Below are 17,218 nucleotides of genomic sequence, written 5' to 3'. Positions count from 1 at the left end.
TTTCCTGCACACAGCAAAAAGGAAGACAGAAGAGATGCCGGGCTGCGCGAGCAAGTGGATTAAGGTGAGTTAAATTAATATTATTATTTTTTTTAACCCCTCCTGCGCTATCGTACTATGCATTCTGTATTCAGAATGCTATTATTTTCCCTTATAACCATGTTATAAGGGGAAATACAACCTACCCAGCACCTAACCCAAACCCGAACTTCTGTGAAGAAGTTCGGGTTTGGGTACCAAACATGCCGATTTTTCTCACGCACGTGCAAAACGCATTACAATGTTTTGCAATCGCGCATGTTCCCGCAACACCTGTGTGAAAGAGGCCTAACAGTCTGGACTGGGCTCTTATCCCAGACTGATTGTTCCACCTGGTGCGGCCCCTGACCTGCTGATTGACAGCGAAGAAATGGAAACTCCTGCCATATCTCTCCCCTAGCAGCCGTGAGGCCTGTCACTACCTCACAGACTCTAGAAAATATTTTTAAAAAAACACATATACACCAAGACTTCTCACAGCTGATGTTTGTTACAGTTGTATCCAGCCTAGACAATCCTCGGGGAAGTAAACCCATCAGCTTGTTACTTTATACCTGCACTGATACAAAGTATAGATCTGGACGCCGGGCGGTTCAACGCTCACAGCATTGTCCAGGTGAATCACAGAAGGCAAGAATTAAACAAATGAAAAACAAAAAAATATATTATATCCTCGTTTCCAATCTGTTAGTACAAAAAAAAAAAAATGGGGAGACAGACAGTGGGGAAGGGGGGGGGGGGGGCCACGTGGGAACAAACTAACCCTACGAGGACCCTGATTAGTAGGAACACCCTGATGGTGGATGGCCCGTGGTCTCGTGCCTGTCCTGACTCACCCTCATATTACCCTAAACATCCCAACGCGTTTCCCCAAATATAGGTTCATCAGGGGAGAAATACTGGGTAACAATAAACCAAGAATAGAAAGATTATGATAAATCCAAAATGAACAACCAAATAGAATGAAAATCAACACATAATTCTGAGATTTAAAAAATAATTATATAAACATGATTGTTAATGCACCAGATAATTAACAAAGGTGATTTCTCAATGCACAAGCTAATTACAGGCCAACGTGATCAGTGCCAGATTGATCAAGACTCCATGATTCCTTAAAGATAGATAGGAGATAGATAGATAGATAGATAGATAGATAGATATGAGATAGATAGATAGATAGATAGATAGATAGATATGGGATAGATAGATAGATAGATAGATAGATAGATAGATAGATAGATAGATAGATTCATAGATAGATAGGAGATAGATAGATAGATAGATAGATAGATAGATAGATAGATAGATAGATAGATAGATAGGAGATAGATAGGGGATAGATAGATAGATAGATAGATAGATAGATAGATAGATAGATAGATAATAGATAGATAGATGATAGATAGATAGATAGATAGATAGATAGATATAAGATAGATAGAGAGATAGATAGATAATAGATAGATAGATAGATAGATAGGAGATAGATAGATAGATATGAGATAGATAGATAGATAGATAGATAGATAGATAATAGATAGATAGATAGATAGGAGATAGATAGATAGATAGATAGATAATAGATAGATAGATAGATAGATAGATAGATAGGAGATAGATAGATAGATAGATAATAGATATTAGATAGATAGATAGATAGATAGATAGATAGATAGATAGATAGATAGATAGATAGATAGATAGATATGAGAGATAGATAGATATGAGATAGATAGATAGATAGATAGATAGATAGATAGATAGATAGATAGATAATAGATAGATAGATAGATAGATAGATAATAGATAGATAGATAGATAGATAGATAGATAGATAGATAATAGATAGATAGATAGATAATAGATAGATAGATAATAGATAGATAGATAGATAGATAGATATGAGATAGATAATAGATAGATAGATAATAGATAGATAGATAGATAGATAGATAGATAGATAGACGGATAGATAGATATGAGATAGATAGATAGATAATAGATAGATAGATAGATAGGAGATAGATAGATAGATAGATAGATAGATAGATAGATAGATAGATAGATAGATATGAGATAGATAATAGATAGATATGAGATAGATAATAGATAGATAGATAATTATGGGTTATGTAGACTCTGGGTGGATCATCCATCGCTCTCACATCCTTCTCTTTATACATAAATCTTACACTTTTCCCCAGAACAAATTATTTCTAATCTAATTATCTGAGATGAAGCTAATGGAGCCTGAAGAGGCGTCCGAGGAGGGAGCGGCTCCTGGAGCTGGAATTGTATTAGATTGTACATTAAAGTCCATCTCCTTGGTCGCTGCCGCAGAAATCAATGGCTGAAGAGTTGTTTGGCTTCCAGTGCGGATCATTAGGTGAAGATTTAGGACCCGGGACGTTCCATCGGAGGAAAAGCACAAGGAGGGGAAAATATCGCTCTAAGGACAGAAATGTTTAGTCGGGATTAGAGATGAGCGAATCGAAGTTGACGAAGTGCAATTCGATCCAAATTTCAGGAAAAATTTGATTTGCACCAAATCCAAATTTCCTTATGCTTCGTGGTAACGAATCACATTTTTTCCTAAAACGGCTGCTGCACGTGTGAGGACATGGAGCAAGGAACTCTGGGAACGCGGGATCACCCACAATGCCATGCATGCAGCCAATTAGCAGCCAGCCAGCCCCTGTGATGTCACAGCCCTATAAATAGCCTCAGCCATTTTCCAGTGTACTTAGTGCAGGGAGAGACGTCAGCAGGCGCTAGGGACAGTGCTAGGAAAGACTTCATTGTGCTGGAAAAATTATTTACAAGTTCAGGGAAAGATTATTCAAGGTGTAGGGAAAGGATAGAGAGGAATCATTCTGCTGCTTTCAGGTTTGAAATGGATGATACCTGGGGTGTAAGCTCTGTTTGGTACAGCCATTAACAGGGTTTATTAATAAGAAATATTTCTATGTCTTATTAGCCCTTGTGCGGTGCAGTTATATGTTCTAAAGCCTTTTCTCGGGTCTATTAGTGAAAAAAACTATATTATTTGCCGTTCAGCGGTGCAGTTATATGTTCTAAAGCCTTTTTGGCGTGTATTAGTGGGGAAAAAAGGACTTTTTAGCCGTTGTGCGGTGAAGTGAGAAAATTACAGACTTTTTTGGGATGTTTTAATTTCCTTTTTATTTATTTATTTGATCTAACAGTATGTCAGATAGAGAAGTGCCAGGCCCTGCACAGGGGAGTGGCAGAGGCCTAAATGTTTTTAGCGCAGGCACAGGTCGCAGCAGAGTAAGGGAGCATGGCAGCAGGAGTCGCAGCGAGAGGCCTGAGCTCCCGGTGTCATCTAGCGGTCGTGTCTTGACCAGCAACCCAGCAGTTCTTGAATGGTTGACTCGGTCATCCACTTTGTCCCAAGTGACATCAGACACCCCCAGCCAACAGTCGGTGGGTTGGTCAGACACAACCCTTAGTTGGTGTGACAAACTGCCATTTGCCACTGGGCATTGTAGAGGACTTATGGCTAGCCTCCTGCCCTACGACTATGGCCCCGGGACATGTTGCCCTTCAGGAACAGTGTGACAGAACTGTGCTGCATGTCTGGACTGTTGGTGGGACCGAACGCGGTCAGCGGTGTATGCTGGGGATTCTGTGGAGGGAATTGCTGCATCACGCTGGGGATTGATATGCTCTGCATATTCCCTGGAGGAGAGATCTTTCCCACACGGTCCTGAATGCTGGAGGTTCATTCAGGGTGGAAGGAAGACGGCGCGGCTCCAGTTAAGCTACGGCGGTTGTGGAGTCTGCGGTGCTTGTGGTGTCCAGTGCGGTGCTTGTGGTCCTCGGCGCAAGCTAGGAAGCGTCCATTAACGGAAGCGGATCCGTTACATTGGTGGCAAGCGGTGGGATGTCTTCCCTAGTGCGAGGAGCAGCATCCTGGGAACACCAAGCAGAGCTGGAATACTGGTATAGTCACGTACGGTTTGACGCTATGCTGAAGAGGCGGTTGGCTATCTACGGGCCCCACCCAACAGAGGAACTTGTACCGGAAGTGAGGAGAGAACTGGCGGAGTATCTGCAGCAGGAAGCAGAATATCGGGCAGAGAAATCGAAGTATTCCGTCCCTGCGCCCCCAGAAACGTGAGTTACAGGGGCCGAAGGTGTCGTCCTTCCCCCCCAGCGGCAGTGTGTACCCCAGGGGGCCGAAGGTGTCGTCCTTCCCCCCCCAGCGGCAGTGTGAACCCCAGGGAGCCGAAGGTGTCGTCCTTCCCCCTCAGCGGCAGTGTGTACCCCAGGGGGCCGAAGGTGTCGTCCTTCCCCCCCAGCGGCAGTGTGTACCCCAGGGGGCCGAAGGTGTCGTACTTCCCCCCCAGCGGCAGTGTGTACCCCAGGGGGCCGAAGGTGTCGTACTTCCCCCCCAGCGGCAGTGTGAACCCCAGTGAGCTGAAGGTGTCGTCCTTCCCCCTCAGCGGCAGTGTGTACCCCAGGGGGCCGAAGGTGTCGTCCTCCCCCCCAGCGGCAGTGTGTACCCCAGGGGGCCGAAGGTGTCGTCCTTCCCCCCCAGCAGTAGTGTGTACCCCAGGGGGCCGAAGGTGTCCTCCTTCCCCCCCAGCGGCAGTGTGTACGCCAGGGAGCTGAAGGTGTCGTCCTTCCTCCCCAGTGGCAGTGTGTACCCCAGGGGGCCGAAGGTGTTGTCCTTCCCCCCCAGCGGCAGTGTGAACCCCAGGGAGCTGAAGGTGTCGTCCTTCCCCCCCAGCGGCAGTGTGTACCCCAGGGGGCCGAAGGTGTCGTCCTTCCCCCCCAGCGGCAGTGTGTACCCCAGGGGGCCGAAGGTGTCGTCCTCCCCCCCCAGCAGCAGTGTGTACCCCAGGGGGCCGAAGGTGTCGTCCTCCCCCCCCAGCGGCAGTGTGTACCCCAGGGGGCCAAAGGTGTCGTACTTCCCCCCCAGCGGCAGTGTGTACCCCAGGGGGCCGAAGGTGTCGTCCCCCCCCTTTAGCGGCAGTGTGTACCCCAGGGGGCCGAAGGTGTCGTACTTCCCCCCCAGCGGCAGTGTGTACCCCAGGGGGCCGAAGGTGTCGTCCTTCCCCCCCAGCGGCAGTGTGAACCCCAGGGAGCTGAAGGTGGCGTCCTTCCTCCCCAGCAGCAGTGTGTGTTACAGGGAGCTGAAGGTGCCCTCCTTCCTCCCCAGCGGCAGTGTGTGCCCCAGGGGGCCGAAGGTGTCCCCCCTCCCCCCCCCCCTGCGGCAGTGTGAACCCCAGGGAGCTGAAGGTGTCCTCCTTCCCCCCCGTGGCAGTGTGTACCCCAGGGAGCTGAAGGTGTCCTCCTTCCTCCCCAGCGGCAGCCTGTGTTTCAGGGAGAGGAGCGAAGCACCCTCTCTCCCCAGCGGCAGCTTACCATAACAAGGGGAGACACCAATCGCCCAGACGGCGCAGATGGGACCGTGGTCTCTGCGCCTGACCTACTGGGATGCTGGACAGCCTGTCCAGATCCCCCACTACCCTCACCAGGACAACAGGAGGAGGGGGTAAGTACAAATTCCCCTCCCAGTTAACTCCTAACGTGGCCTCAGGGTTAACAGAGGCGATGTTAACCCCTGCTGACTCCCATGTTCCTCTGGCTACTGAGCCGGACTATGGTCTCAGCACCCCAGCAGAAGAGCTGGCAGCTGGGCAGAGTGCAGTCGGCCTCTGCCCTCCCTCAAGTCCCCACAGCATGTTGCCCCATCACCACAGCAAAATACCCAGGTGCAGTAACTGTTTCTTGTGGGTGGGTTGGTGGATCGACTAACGGAGGCACTGACCGACAGAAGGTCAGGTGCCTGGTTTGTCTTCCCCCCAAAGGGGAGATGTGTGACAAACTGCCATTTGCCACTGGGCATTGTAGAGGACTTATGGCTAGCCTCCTGCCCTACGACTATGGCCCTGGACATGTTGCCCTTCAAGAACAGTGTGACAGAACTGTGCCGCATGTCTGGACTGTTGGTGGGACCGAACGCGGTCAGCGGTGTATGCTGGGGATTCTGTGGAGGGAATTGCTGCATCACGCTGGGGATTGATATGCTCTGCATATTCCCTGGAGGAGAGATCTTTCCCACACGGTCCTGAATGCTGGAGGTTCATTCAGGGTGGAAGGAAGACGGCACGGCTCCAGTTAAGCTACGGCGGTTGTGGAGTCTGCGGTGCTTGTAGTGTCCAGTGCGGTTCTTGTGGTCCTCGGCGCAAGCTAGGAAGCGCCCATTAACGGAAGCGGATCCGTTACAGTTGGCATGACCCGGGAGCAGGCCCTGTGCCCTCACCTGTCCTCAACCTGCCTCTGTCCTTTTCTGTTCCCTCAGTCAGAGAAGTATTATATGCTGTGGGCTCAGCCCCACTATACAGCGAGGACGAGCTACTAGAGGACAGTCAGCAGCTACTGCCCAGCCAAGATACGGAGGAGACATCCGCTGCTTCCTCCGGTAGGTGGGCAAGTAGTGATGAGGAGAATGGCGTGGGAGCTGGTGTTGCGAGCGGTCAGGCTCCTGGCTCAGAGACCATTGAGGAGGACATCAGTGACGTGCAGACAGTACTCGATGATGATGATGTAGCCGATCACAATTGGGAGCCAGGTGAAAAAGGGGCTTCATCATCATTGGGAGAAGAGGGTGGCAGCTTGCGCATAAGGCAGCGGCAGAGCAAGCAAGTCAATAGCGTGGCCGGGAGTCAGCAGGGTGGCAGCAGTGGGAGGTTGGAAGCTAAATGTGCCCAGGGTAGACCACCCGCTTAGCAGAAGCCTACCTTCCCGGAAAGTAGTGGTGCAGGGGTTCAGGGAGGCAGCTGCGGTAGAAGTCAGTCAGTGCGGAGTGTTGGGGTAAAATCACCTACTTGGCGGTGTGGCAGGTGTAACGTGTAGAGCTGTAACTACGGGCAAGGACAATATATGTCCTTTACGGCCCAATGGCTAAATGTAATTCCTGCACAGCCACACCAGCAACTTGGCCAGTGACGCCGCTTCCGCCTCCACATTCTCACACCGTTAGTCCGGCGACAATGTCTGCCTCCTCATCCTTCACTGCAGAGACAATTCACAAAGCCCCTCCAGCATACCACACGGGCAGGGCACGGCGGTGTCACGCTGTTCTGCACCTCGTTTGCCTGGGCAAACAGGGTCACACAGGGGAGGAACTTCTCCGTGTCCTTCATCAAGAAATTGAATCCTGGCTTTCTCCGCGACAACTCCAAATCGGAACCATGGTGACCGATAACGGGAAGAACATGGTGTCGGCGCTGCGTCAAGGAGGGCAGAGTCATGCGCCCCTTTTAATCTGGTTGTCAAGCAGTTCCTAAAGTCTTCCACCCATCTGCAAGACATCCTAAAAATGGCCAGGAAACTTTGCATGCACTTCAGCCACTCGTACACCGCAAATCACACCCTCCTTAAGCTGCAGCGGCAGAACAGCATTTCCCAACATAGGCTGATATGCAACGTTTCCACCCGTTGGAATTCCAGCCTCCATATGTTGGACCGACTATATGACCGGAGAAGGGCCATAAACTATTTCTTGATGATACAGGCGGACAGAGGTACTCCCCTGTGTAACTTCGATGTTAGCCAGTGGCAGCTCATGCGTGACACCTGTCGTTTGTTCAGGCCCTTTGAGGATGCCACGTTATTTGTCAGTCGCCAGTACTACGGGATGAACAACGTCATTCCACTGCTTTATATCCTAGAACAGATGCTGGTTTTTTTGGGCTTTAGTAATACTGATGGATTACTGACCAAATGCTGACCGAGTGAAGGCGGATGCTTAACAGACAGGATCCGTTTTTTGGGGGGTTATTGTTCTAACGGATCAGAGGAAGAGCAAAATAATCAGTGACATCATCACAAACTTACTGCTGACACCCTCTCCACTCTGTCGGGGGAACTCTACTTGTATAAGCATTTAATAGAACAGGTTCTGTAGACATCTATGTGGAATCAGCTGACGACGGTGTAAAAGGAGTGCGCTTCTTCTTGACCTTAACATTGACCTGTAAGGTTCACACTTCAGTTATTTGGTCAGTTTAGGCCCTGTAACTGCCCAAAGAAGTGAAGTGTGCAGTGATTCTAAGGCCTCTTTCACACGGGCGTCATGTTTTTTGCCCAGGTAAGATGCGGGTGCGTTGCGGGAAAATGCACGATTTTTCCGCGCGAGTGCAAAACATTGTAATGCGTTTTGCACGTGCGTGAGAAAAATCGGCATGTTTGGTACCCAAACCCAAACTTCTTCACAGAAGTTCGGGCTTGGGATCGGTGTTCTGTAGATTGTATTATTTTCCCTTATAACATGGTTATAAGGTAAAATAATAGCATTCTTAATACAGAATGCATAGTACAATAGTGCTGGAGGGATTAAAAAAAATATATATATTATTTAACTCACCTTAATCCACTTGATCGCGCAGCCCGGCTTCTCTTCTGTCTTTTTCTTTGCTGTGCACAGGAATAGGACCTTTGATGACGTCACTGTGCTCATCACATGGTCCATCACCATGGTGAGGAACCATGTGATTGGATCATGTGATGTGATGTCACCTCAGGTCTTTAGCCGGCAGCTCAACATTACAGAAGAAGACAGAGATCCGCAACTACGCGATCAAGTGGACTCGGTGAGTTAATTTTTTTTAATTTTTAACCCCTCCATCACTATTTTACTTTGCATTCTGTAGTCAAAATAATACAGATCGGGTCCCCAGCCCGATCGTCACCTAGCAACCATGCGTGAAAATCGCACCACATCCGCACTTGCTTGCGGATGCTTGCGATTTTTACACGGCCCCATTCACTTTCTATGGGGCCTGCGTTGCAAGAAAAATGCAGAATATAGAGCATGCTGCGATTTTCACGCAACGCACAAGTGATGCGTGAAAATCACCGCTCGTGTGCACAGCCCCATAGAAATGAAAGGGTCAGGATTCAGTGCGGGTGCAATGCGTTTAACTCACGCATTGCTCCCGCTCGGAATACTCGCCCGTGTGAAAGGGGCCTAAGAGCGACGCCTGTCATCTGCATGTCATACTGACTCACAGTATTGTTTCACTACCACAGCAGACTCCCTATGCGGGTTACTGCAAGGCAGTGTTCTAGACCACTATAAAGGCTCTCTGCAGCCAGGAAATATCAGTTTTTTTTAACCCAATTTGCCACAAATAAATTTGGATCGAATCGAATCTTTTCGAAAAAAATTGCCGATCCGGCCCAATTGAATTTTTGAGAAATTCGCTCATCTCTAGTTGGGATCTTTGGCATTTAAGGGTTTCCGTGTTTTGTAGATGAAGCGTTTTTATAAATTGTAAAAGAATTAATTGATCTCTTCTTGGGATTTAGATCTCTAACTGCTCAATAGGAATCTATAGAACATTTAGAGGAGTGAGGATCTGATCAGGCATTTACCCAAAACAAAAAAAATATTAGGCTGAGACCAGTCCGAGTCCAGTCGAAGTCCATGACATTCTCCATCTGAGATCTCTTCCCTCGGGCGGCCATTCACATTCAATATCTATGGCCAGCCAAACCTGACATTTTCAGCAGCATTGGCCAATATTCAGGGAACTCAAAATCAAATGATGTTGGGGAATTGAAGAATCGAGCAATGGCTTTCTCCTCTCCCCCCCACTGAAAACACATATATGCTAATTTGAGCCAAGTGAGCATGTTCATGGGGAAGTTTAATGACAGCCATTAAAATTGTATGGGCACCTTAAAGGCGTTGTCTACAATAAAAATAACTGCTTTCTTCCTGTCCATAGGTTTTTGTTTGGTATTGTAGCTCATCTCTATGGCAGTGAATAGGGCTGGTCTGCAATCAACCTGTGGACAATTCTGGTGCTGTTTTTGGAAGAAAGCAGCTATATTAACACTGGACCACCCCTTTAAGGGAAATTCAATGTCCTACACTCAGCAACATTTGGCCCAAGTAAAACAGGAATTGAAAAAGTTTTGCATTTTGATGGCTATGGACCCGGTATATACAGTGTATTCCCCTGCGGGATGGACAGACCATTAGCCAGACATAAGTGAATTATCCAGCGAAGACTTTTGCCCCTTTCAATATTATAGTTTTTATACCATGGGAGCTTCTACATCTGATTACAATGTAAAGCAATTTCCAAGTCTTGTCAGGCACTTCTACACGTCTCATTAAAATAATTTAAAATAATTAAAAAAGACAATTTCCCAAGGCACAGTTTTTAGTTCATTCTTGTTTAGAAATAAAAGGCTTCTGTTTACATAACGATAAACACAATGTAACAAAGTTTCAATTTATTATTGTTAATTATTTAGTAGATTATTTTGTGAAAAAAAAAAAAATACTAATTATTCTGACCCTAAGGCCTCTTTCACGCGAGCGTGACGGATTAGGTCCGGATGCGTTCAGGGTGCGTTCGCTGAAACTCGCACCATTTTGCAAGCAAGTTCAGTCAGTTTTGTCTGCGATTGCGTCCAGTTGTTCCGTTTTTTCCGCGTGGGTGCAATGCGTTTTGATATGTTTTTCACGCGCGTGATGAAAAAACTTAGGGTTTACAAACAACATCTCCTTGCAGCCATCAGAGAAAAACGCATTGTATCCGCACTTGCTTTCAGATGCAATGCGTTTTTTCACTGAAGCCCCATTCACTTCTATGGGGACAGGGCTGCGGGTAAAACTCAGAACTGATGCGTGAAAAAAAACGCTCATGTACACAGACCCATTGAAATGAATGGGTCAGGATTCAGTGCGGGTGCTATGGTGATGTCTGTCGAAGAGGAGAAGGAGCAAGAAGATCAGGCTTTGAGGGGGACTTTAAACTTTTAGGGGGTCCCTGGTGTTGTCCGTGGCTGGGGGGAGGAGACCGCGGACGACATTATCCTGGACGATGAGCAGGAGCCAGGCCGCTCTACCGCTTCCAGTTTAGTGCAAATGATGGCATTCATGCTCCAGTGTTTGAAGAGGGACCCCCGTATAAAAAGCATAAAGGGCAAGGACCAGTACTGGGTGGCAACGTACTTAGACCCCCGGTACAAACACAAAATGATGGACATGTTACCACCATCACAGAGGGCTGTCAGAATGCAGCACTTCCAGGCCTTGCTTTGAGAAATGCTGCATTCTGCTGTTGCGGGCGCTGGCAGAGGAATTTCCACACACAGAGAAACAGTTGCGGGTACCAATCCTACCGCGCCTGCAAGAAGAGGGTGGTTTGAAGATGTGTTGGTCACCTTGAATGTGAGATCATTCTTTCAACCAACCCATCGACAGCTGCCCTCCGGATCTAGCCTCAGGGAACGCCTAGACCGATAGGCGTCCGACTACATCGGGTTAACGGCCGATGTGGACGCTCTGAGAAGCGAGGAACCCCTGGACTACTGGGTGTGCAGGCTTGACCTGTTGCCAGAGCTGGCACAATTTGCCATGGAACTCTTGGCTTGCCCCTCGTCGAGTGTCCTGTCTGAAAGGACGTTCGGTGCAGCAGAGGGGATTTTGACCCATAAGCGCACTCGCCCATCTCACGACAGTGTGGACTACCTCACATTTCTAAAAATAAATGAGGCATGGATCTCGGAGGAATTCAACACCTGTGACGACCACGTGTAATTGAATTTCCTCATGCCAGCCCACACATATCCGCCACCACCCAGAACAAAGAATGGTCCTTGTCTTATGTATATACAGCGGCATAAAAGGCCTTTTATGTCAGGTGAATGCCTAATTTTTGGGGCCTGTACTGGCGTACAGTACAATTTGTATCCAGTGACCGCCTAATGTACGTCCAGCCACAGAATCACAAGTTCTTTTCTGTCAGGTGAATGCATAATTTTTGGGGCCTATACTCCCGTGGCCTAAAATATAAGTTTTTTAGGCTCCAGCAGGGCACATTTTTGACAGTTTCCCTTTAAGATGCATAAAAATGGCCCCTGATTAAAATACATATATTTTGTGGGAATTTTTGCCATTAATCCCCCTCTGGTATGTCACTGTCCATGTTGTGGGACGATTTGTGTACTTCTAGTAAGTATTTGGTGGCTGCAAATATGACCTGAAGGTTTTTCAGGTTCGCCTGCTATTAAAGTCAATGGGGCCCACCGCAAAACATCCCGGACAATGTTTGTCCATCACTATCTAGTCTGCACACTACCTAGAGGGATCATACACAGGCCATGGGACATATACACTTGCTCACTTACATATGGCTATGAACAACCGCACAAAATGGCAATTTTTTTTTTTAGAAACCTCTTAGCAGGCTTTCAGAAGTATTTTTCCACCACAGAATTTCCAGAAATGATGAAGTCCATGGTGGAAATCTGTGACTCTCCAGGCAGGCTGCAAATCTGAGAATCCGCAGCATATTTTTCCTCTACATTGTTCTGTAAATAGTTTTTCCAAATACCTCACTTCACTGCCTACCTAAGCCTATATCAGTACATGACCCAAGGTACCACCTTTCAGCCTCCTTGCCCCAGGTGTCCATTTTAGTGTCTGTCTCAGAGATGCCACTTTTAGGCCCCTTGCAGACGAGCGTGTCCGGATAAGGTCCGGATGCGTTGCGTCAAACCCGCGTGAGTAGGTACCCAATTGCAGTCAGTTTTGACTGCGATTGCGTTCCGTTGTTCAGTTTTTATTGCGAAGGTGCAACGTGTTTTGCACGCGCGTGATAAAAAACTGAATGTGGTACCCAGACCCGGACTTCTTCACAGAAGTTCAGGTTTGGGTTCAAGGTTGTGTAGATTGTATTATTTCCCCTTATAACATGGTTATAAAGGAAAATAATAGCATTCTGAATACCGAATGCTTAGTAAAACATCGCTGGAGGAGTTATAAAAAATAAAAAATAATTTAACTCACCTTAATCCACTTGTTCGCGCAGCCAGCATCTCTTCTGTCTTCTTCTTTGAGGAATAGGACCTTTGATGACGTCACTGCGCTCATCACATGGTCCATCACATGATCTTTTGTCATGGTGATGGGTCACGTGACGGGCCATGTGATGAGCGCAATGACGTCATCAAAGGTCCTTTTCCTGTGCACAGCAAAGAAGAAGACAGAAGAGATGCCGGCTGCGTGATCAAGTGGATTAAGGTGCGTTATATTATTTTTAATTTTTTTTAACCCCTCCAGCGCTATTGTTCTATGCATTCTGTATTAAGAATGCTATTATTTTCCCTTATAACCATGTTATAAGGGAAAATAATAATGATCGGGTCTCCATCCCGATCGTCTCCTAGCAACCGTGCATGAAAATCGCATTGCATCCGCGCTTGCTTGCGATTTTCACGCAGCCCCATTCACTTCTTCGGGGCCTGCGTTACGTGAAAAAACGCAGAATATAGAGCATGCTGCGATTTTCACGCAACGCACAAGTGATGCGTGAAAATCACCGCTCATGTGCACAGCCCCATAGAAATGAATGGGTCCGGATTCAGTGCGGGTGCAATGCGTTCACCTCACGCATTGCACCCGCGCGGAAAACTCGTTCGTGTGAAAGGGTCCTTAGGGTCCATTCACGCGACCGTATTTCTGGGTCAGCATCTGTTCCACAATTTTGCGGGAACGAGTACGGACCCATTCATTCCAATGACACCGTGCGCTGTCCGCATCCGAAGTTCCATTCCGCAGGCCCACAAAAAAAGAAAGAACATGTCCTATTTTTAATATACACAAATGGCCGTCTCGCAAAAGGCGATATCTATAGGCAATTTTTTTCAAACATAATATCTGAATAAAAATATATAAAAACATACATATCTAAAACAATTGATAAATTGTAAGCTGTTCACAGTCACGTCCCTCATAAGTAGACAAAAATAGGAATTTCTATCATAGGGCTGCCCGTGTGCGGACCGCAAAACGCTTACGGTTGTGTGAATGTAGTCTTAGGCTGGGTTCACATGTGACTGATTAGAAGAACATTAGTATTTACCCCAGGTACTGCATTTCATCGCCCAGTTTAGTTTCTGACCCAGGTGCCTCTTTGGTCTCCCTTCCCAAGATGTTCCCTTTCAACGTCCTTGTCGCAGATGCCAAGTTTAATGTGATGCCTCAGGTGCTGCCTTAAATGTACCTGGTCCAGGTGCTTCTTCTAGCATCCCAGCCCCAGGTGCCACCTTTCAGTCTCCTTGTCGTGCCCAGATCAGTGTCTGCCCCACGTACCACCTTTTTGCATCCCCCCCCCCCCCCCATGCCTCCTTTAGGAGCCCCCTCTGCCCGAAACCAATATTAATACCAATGGAAAACACATTAGAAATCTGCACACGCCTTACAATAGTAGGAAAGCAGTCTGTAGTATCTACCTGAATGAATGGAAATTCAACTTTTTTATGACCACAAGTCCCAGCAAGCCCCATAGTTACAAGTTATGCTGGGACCGTTAGTTCCACAACTACATAGGTGCCTAAGACTTAACAATAATCATGTCTAGAGTCTCGGGACACAAGACCCCAGTGGTAGTCGTCTCAATGGGAACGCAGTTTACCTTAAGGAGCTTCAAGCAACCATCAAGTCACAGTCCAAGTTTGGTCTCCCTCCTCCAGTCCCCGGGTCTTATATTGTATTTCCTTAGTATTGTTCCTACTTCTTCAGCAGCAGCAGCAGCCAGTAATGTCCTTGCCTTGGTTAAACATTGGCCTATTGTATCTGTCTTTCTGTCTGTTTGCCAATCATTAATTGGTTTGTTTCTTGAGTTTTCTTTTCTTTGCCGCCAGGTGAGTGTGGATCTGAGGACTGAGTCTACCTGAGCCCTGCCTGTATTTACATGCTATTATTAGGCAAATGAGCCCACCCTCCCCCCTGCACACCTCACCCCCGCCTGTGTGACAAGTCACTGTAGAAGGATACGTCACTGAGCCTAGACGTGCCACCTGAGTCTGCGCCAGATCACACCAGGTTCACTGTTTTATACCTGCCCTCCGTCACTCGCTTTCTTATACCCCTGTCAAAGACCAATCCCAAATGATATTAAAGTTTGTAGCAGACAGAACATCATTAGACTTGGTAAGGAGAACAATATACGGTTTCTCCATTGCAAAATTAAAATATCTCTTGGTGTGCCTACAAGCTGCCACCACCCATTACCCTTTAGCTAAGCGGCGGTGGGGCTGGTGGCGCATCTGCCTGTGACGCTGGGTGTTTGGTTAACAACTTTACTACCAAAAAAAGCCAAACAGATAAAAAAAAGTGATAGGCAGTGGCAGTGAAAGGGTTTAAGGGGTTGTCCGCTTTTTTACTATTGATGACCTCACCTCAGGATAGGTCATCAATATCTGATCGGTGAGGGTCCGACTCCAAAGCTGTTTGAAGAGAAAGCTGTGCTCATACGAGCGCTGCCTTCTCTGCTCTTTTTACAACTGCAGTGGTGACGTGTATAATTACAATTGCGACGTCCCTATTCACTTGAACAGACTGAGCCGTTCCGTAGAAGTGAATAGAATCGCCATACTTGTAATTACACCTGCTGACCACTGCAATTGCTGCAGCGAGCAGGTAAACAGCAGAGAAGGCAGCGCTCCTGTGAGCGCTGCCTTCTCTTCAAACAGCTGACTGGTGGGTTTGTCGAGTGTCAGACCCTCCACCGATCTGATATCCTGGGGATAGGTCATCAATAGTAAAAAAAAAAAAAGCGGACAACCTCAAGAAATTGTTCCAAGTGGTTTATGGCACTAATTTTCGTTATGGTCTGAATATTGGTTTCCCGGTGGTCTAGAGGAGAAAAGGGGTTTAATATAAGCATCCTTGGTGGTCTCCGAGAGAAAAAGAGTTAATTTTAGCAACCAAGGGAATAAGGGTTAATGTAACAATCCTAATGATCTAAGGGAACCAAAAAGTTCATGTAAGCATTCATGTTGGTCTATGTAAGCATCCCTGGTCGTCTAGGGTAGTAAGGGGTGGCAGATTAATGTCACCACAAAAGTTTTTTTTTTCCTCCTTGTAATGGGGCCATATAGGTATGGGCCTCTGTTTAATTAATATTGATGGGATCTATGGATTATACGGGACATCCAATTTTGAGGGAAGACGTCAAAGGTTAAAAATATTGCAAGATCCATCATAGTACCCCCTGGTGGAAATTTATTTAATGCTCTTTTAGTGAACACTCCTTTCCATCCTGATGGTGATACCATCTATCTTCTGGATGTAGTGGATGTACCCTGGAAGTGTTACAGCCTCGAGCTACTGGTTGGTTGTACAAGTTGCTCAAGTTTTGGCTGCTGAGGAGTGGCCAACAAGCTATTCTGCTATGACCAGACTATGTAGATGAAAGACTAGGGCAGCAAACTGCATGACTTTATTATCCATGACCTTTCCATACCTAATGAGTTACAGTATGGCTTCTCTTCTTGTCCAACCTGTTTTCCCAGATTGGAAGGTTTTTGGATGTCTTTCCATCGTTACTATAGCCAACCATAGACCTTAGATGATCATATCCAGAACCACCAATGTCAGCAGCTGTCTTCTCCCTGTGCTCTTTAATACTACCTATCATGGCATGCATAATCCACACATTTTACTATTAAAATATTCCAAAAATAATTTAGTTGCTGGGAAATCCACCTGTTCTCTAAAGTCTGTAGCTCCTGAATGTCTATAAAACAATCCATTCTCTACTGAGAAACCAACCAAGGGTATACAGTTAGGTCCATAAATATTGGGACATCGTCACAATTCTAACATTTTTGGCTCTATACACCACCACAATGGATTTGAAATGAAACAAACAAGATGTGCTTTACCTGCAGACTGTCCGCTTTAATTTGAGGGTATTTACATCCAAATCAGGTGACCGGTGTAGGAACTGCAACAGTTTGCATATGTGCCTCCCACATGTTAAGGGACCAAAAGTAATAGGACAATTGGCTTCTCAGCTGTTCCATGGCCAGGTGTGTGTTATTCCCTCATTATCCCAATTACAATGAGCAGATAAAAGGTCCAGAGGTCATTTCCAGTCTGCTTTTTGCATTTGGAATCTGTTGCTGTCGACTCTCAAGATGAGATCCAAAGAGCTGTCACTATCAGTGAAGCAAGCCATCATTAGGCTGAAAAAACACAACAAACCCATCAGAGAGATAGCAAAAACATTAGGCATGGCCAAAACAACTGTCTGGAACATTCTTAAAAAGAAGGAACGCACCGGTGAACTCAGCAACACCACAAGACCTGGGTGACCATGGAAAACAACTGTAGTGG

General features: G+C 46.8%; 1 protein-coding gene across 1 annotated transcript in view; it reads right to left on the bottom strand.

Annotated features, from left to right (window-relative positions):
• The window catches only part of LOC120997544 (calpain-13-like), a 162,696-nt gene extending 147,929 nt beyond the window's left edge, over nt 1–14,767 (bottom strand). Inside the window, exon 1 of the mRNA XM_040427635.1 lies at nt 14,511–14,767. The gene's annotated coding sequence lies outside the window, so the exon portion shown is untranslated. The remainder of the gene's footprint in view (nt 1–14,510) is intronic.
• Between the last annotated feature and the right edge of the window lie 2,451 nt (nt 14,768–17,218).

This window comes from Bufo bufo, chromosome 4, assembly GCF_905171765.1.
Source record: "Bufo bufo chromosome 4, aBufBuf1.1, whole genome shotgun sequence".
Classification (NCBI taxonomy): domain Eukaryota; kingdom Metazoa; phylum Chordata; class Amphibia; order Anura; family Bufonidae; genus Bufo; species Bufo bufo.
Note: the sequence above shows the minus strand (reverse complement) of the source record. Positions and strands in the feature narration are given on the sequence as shown.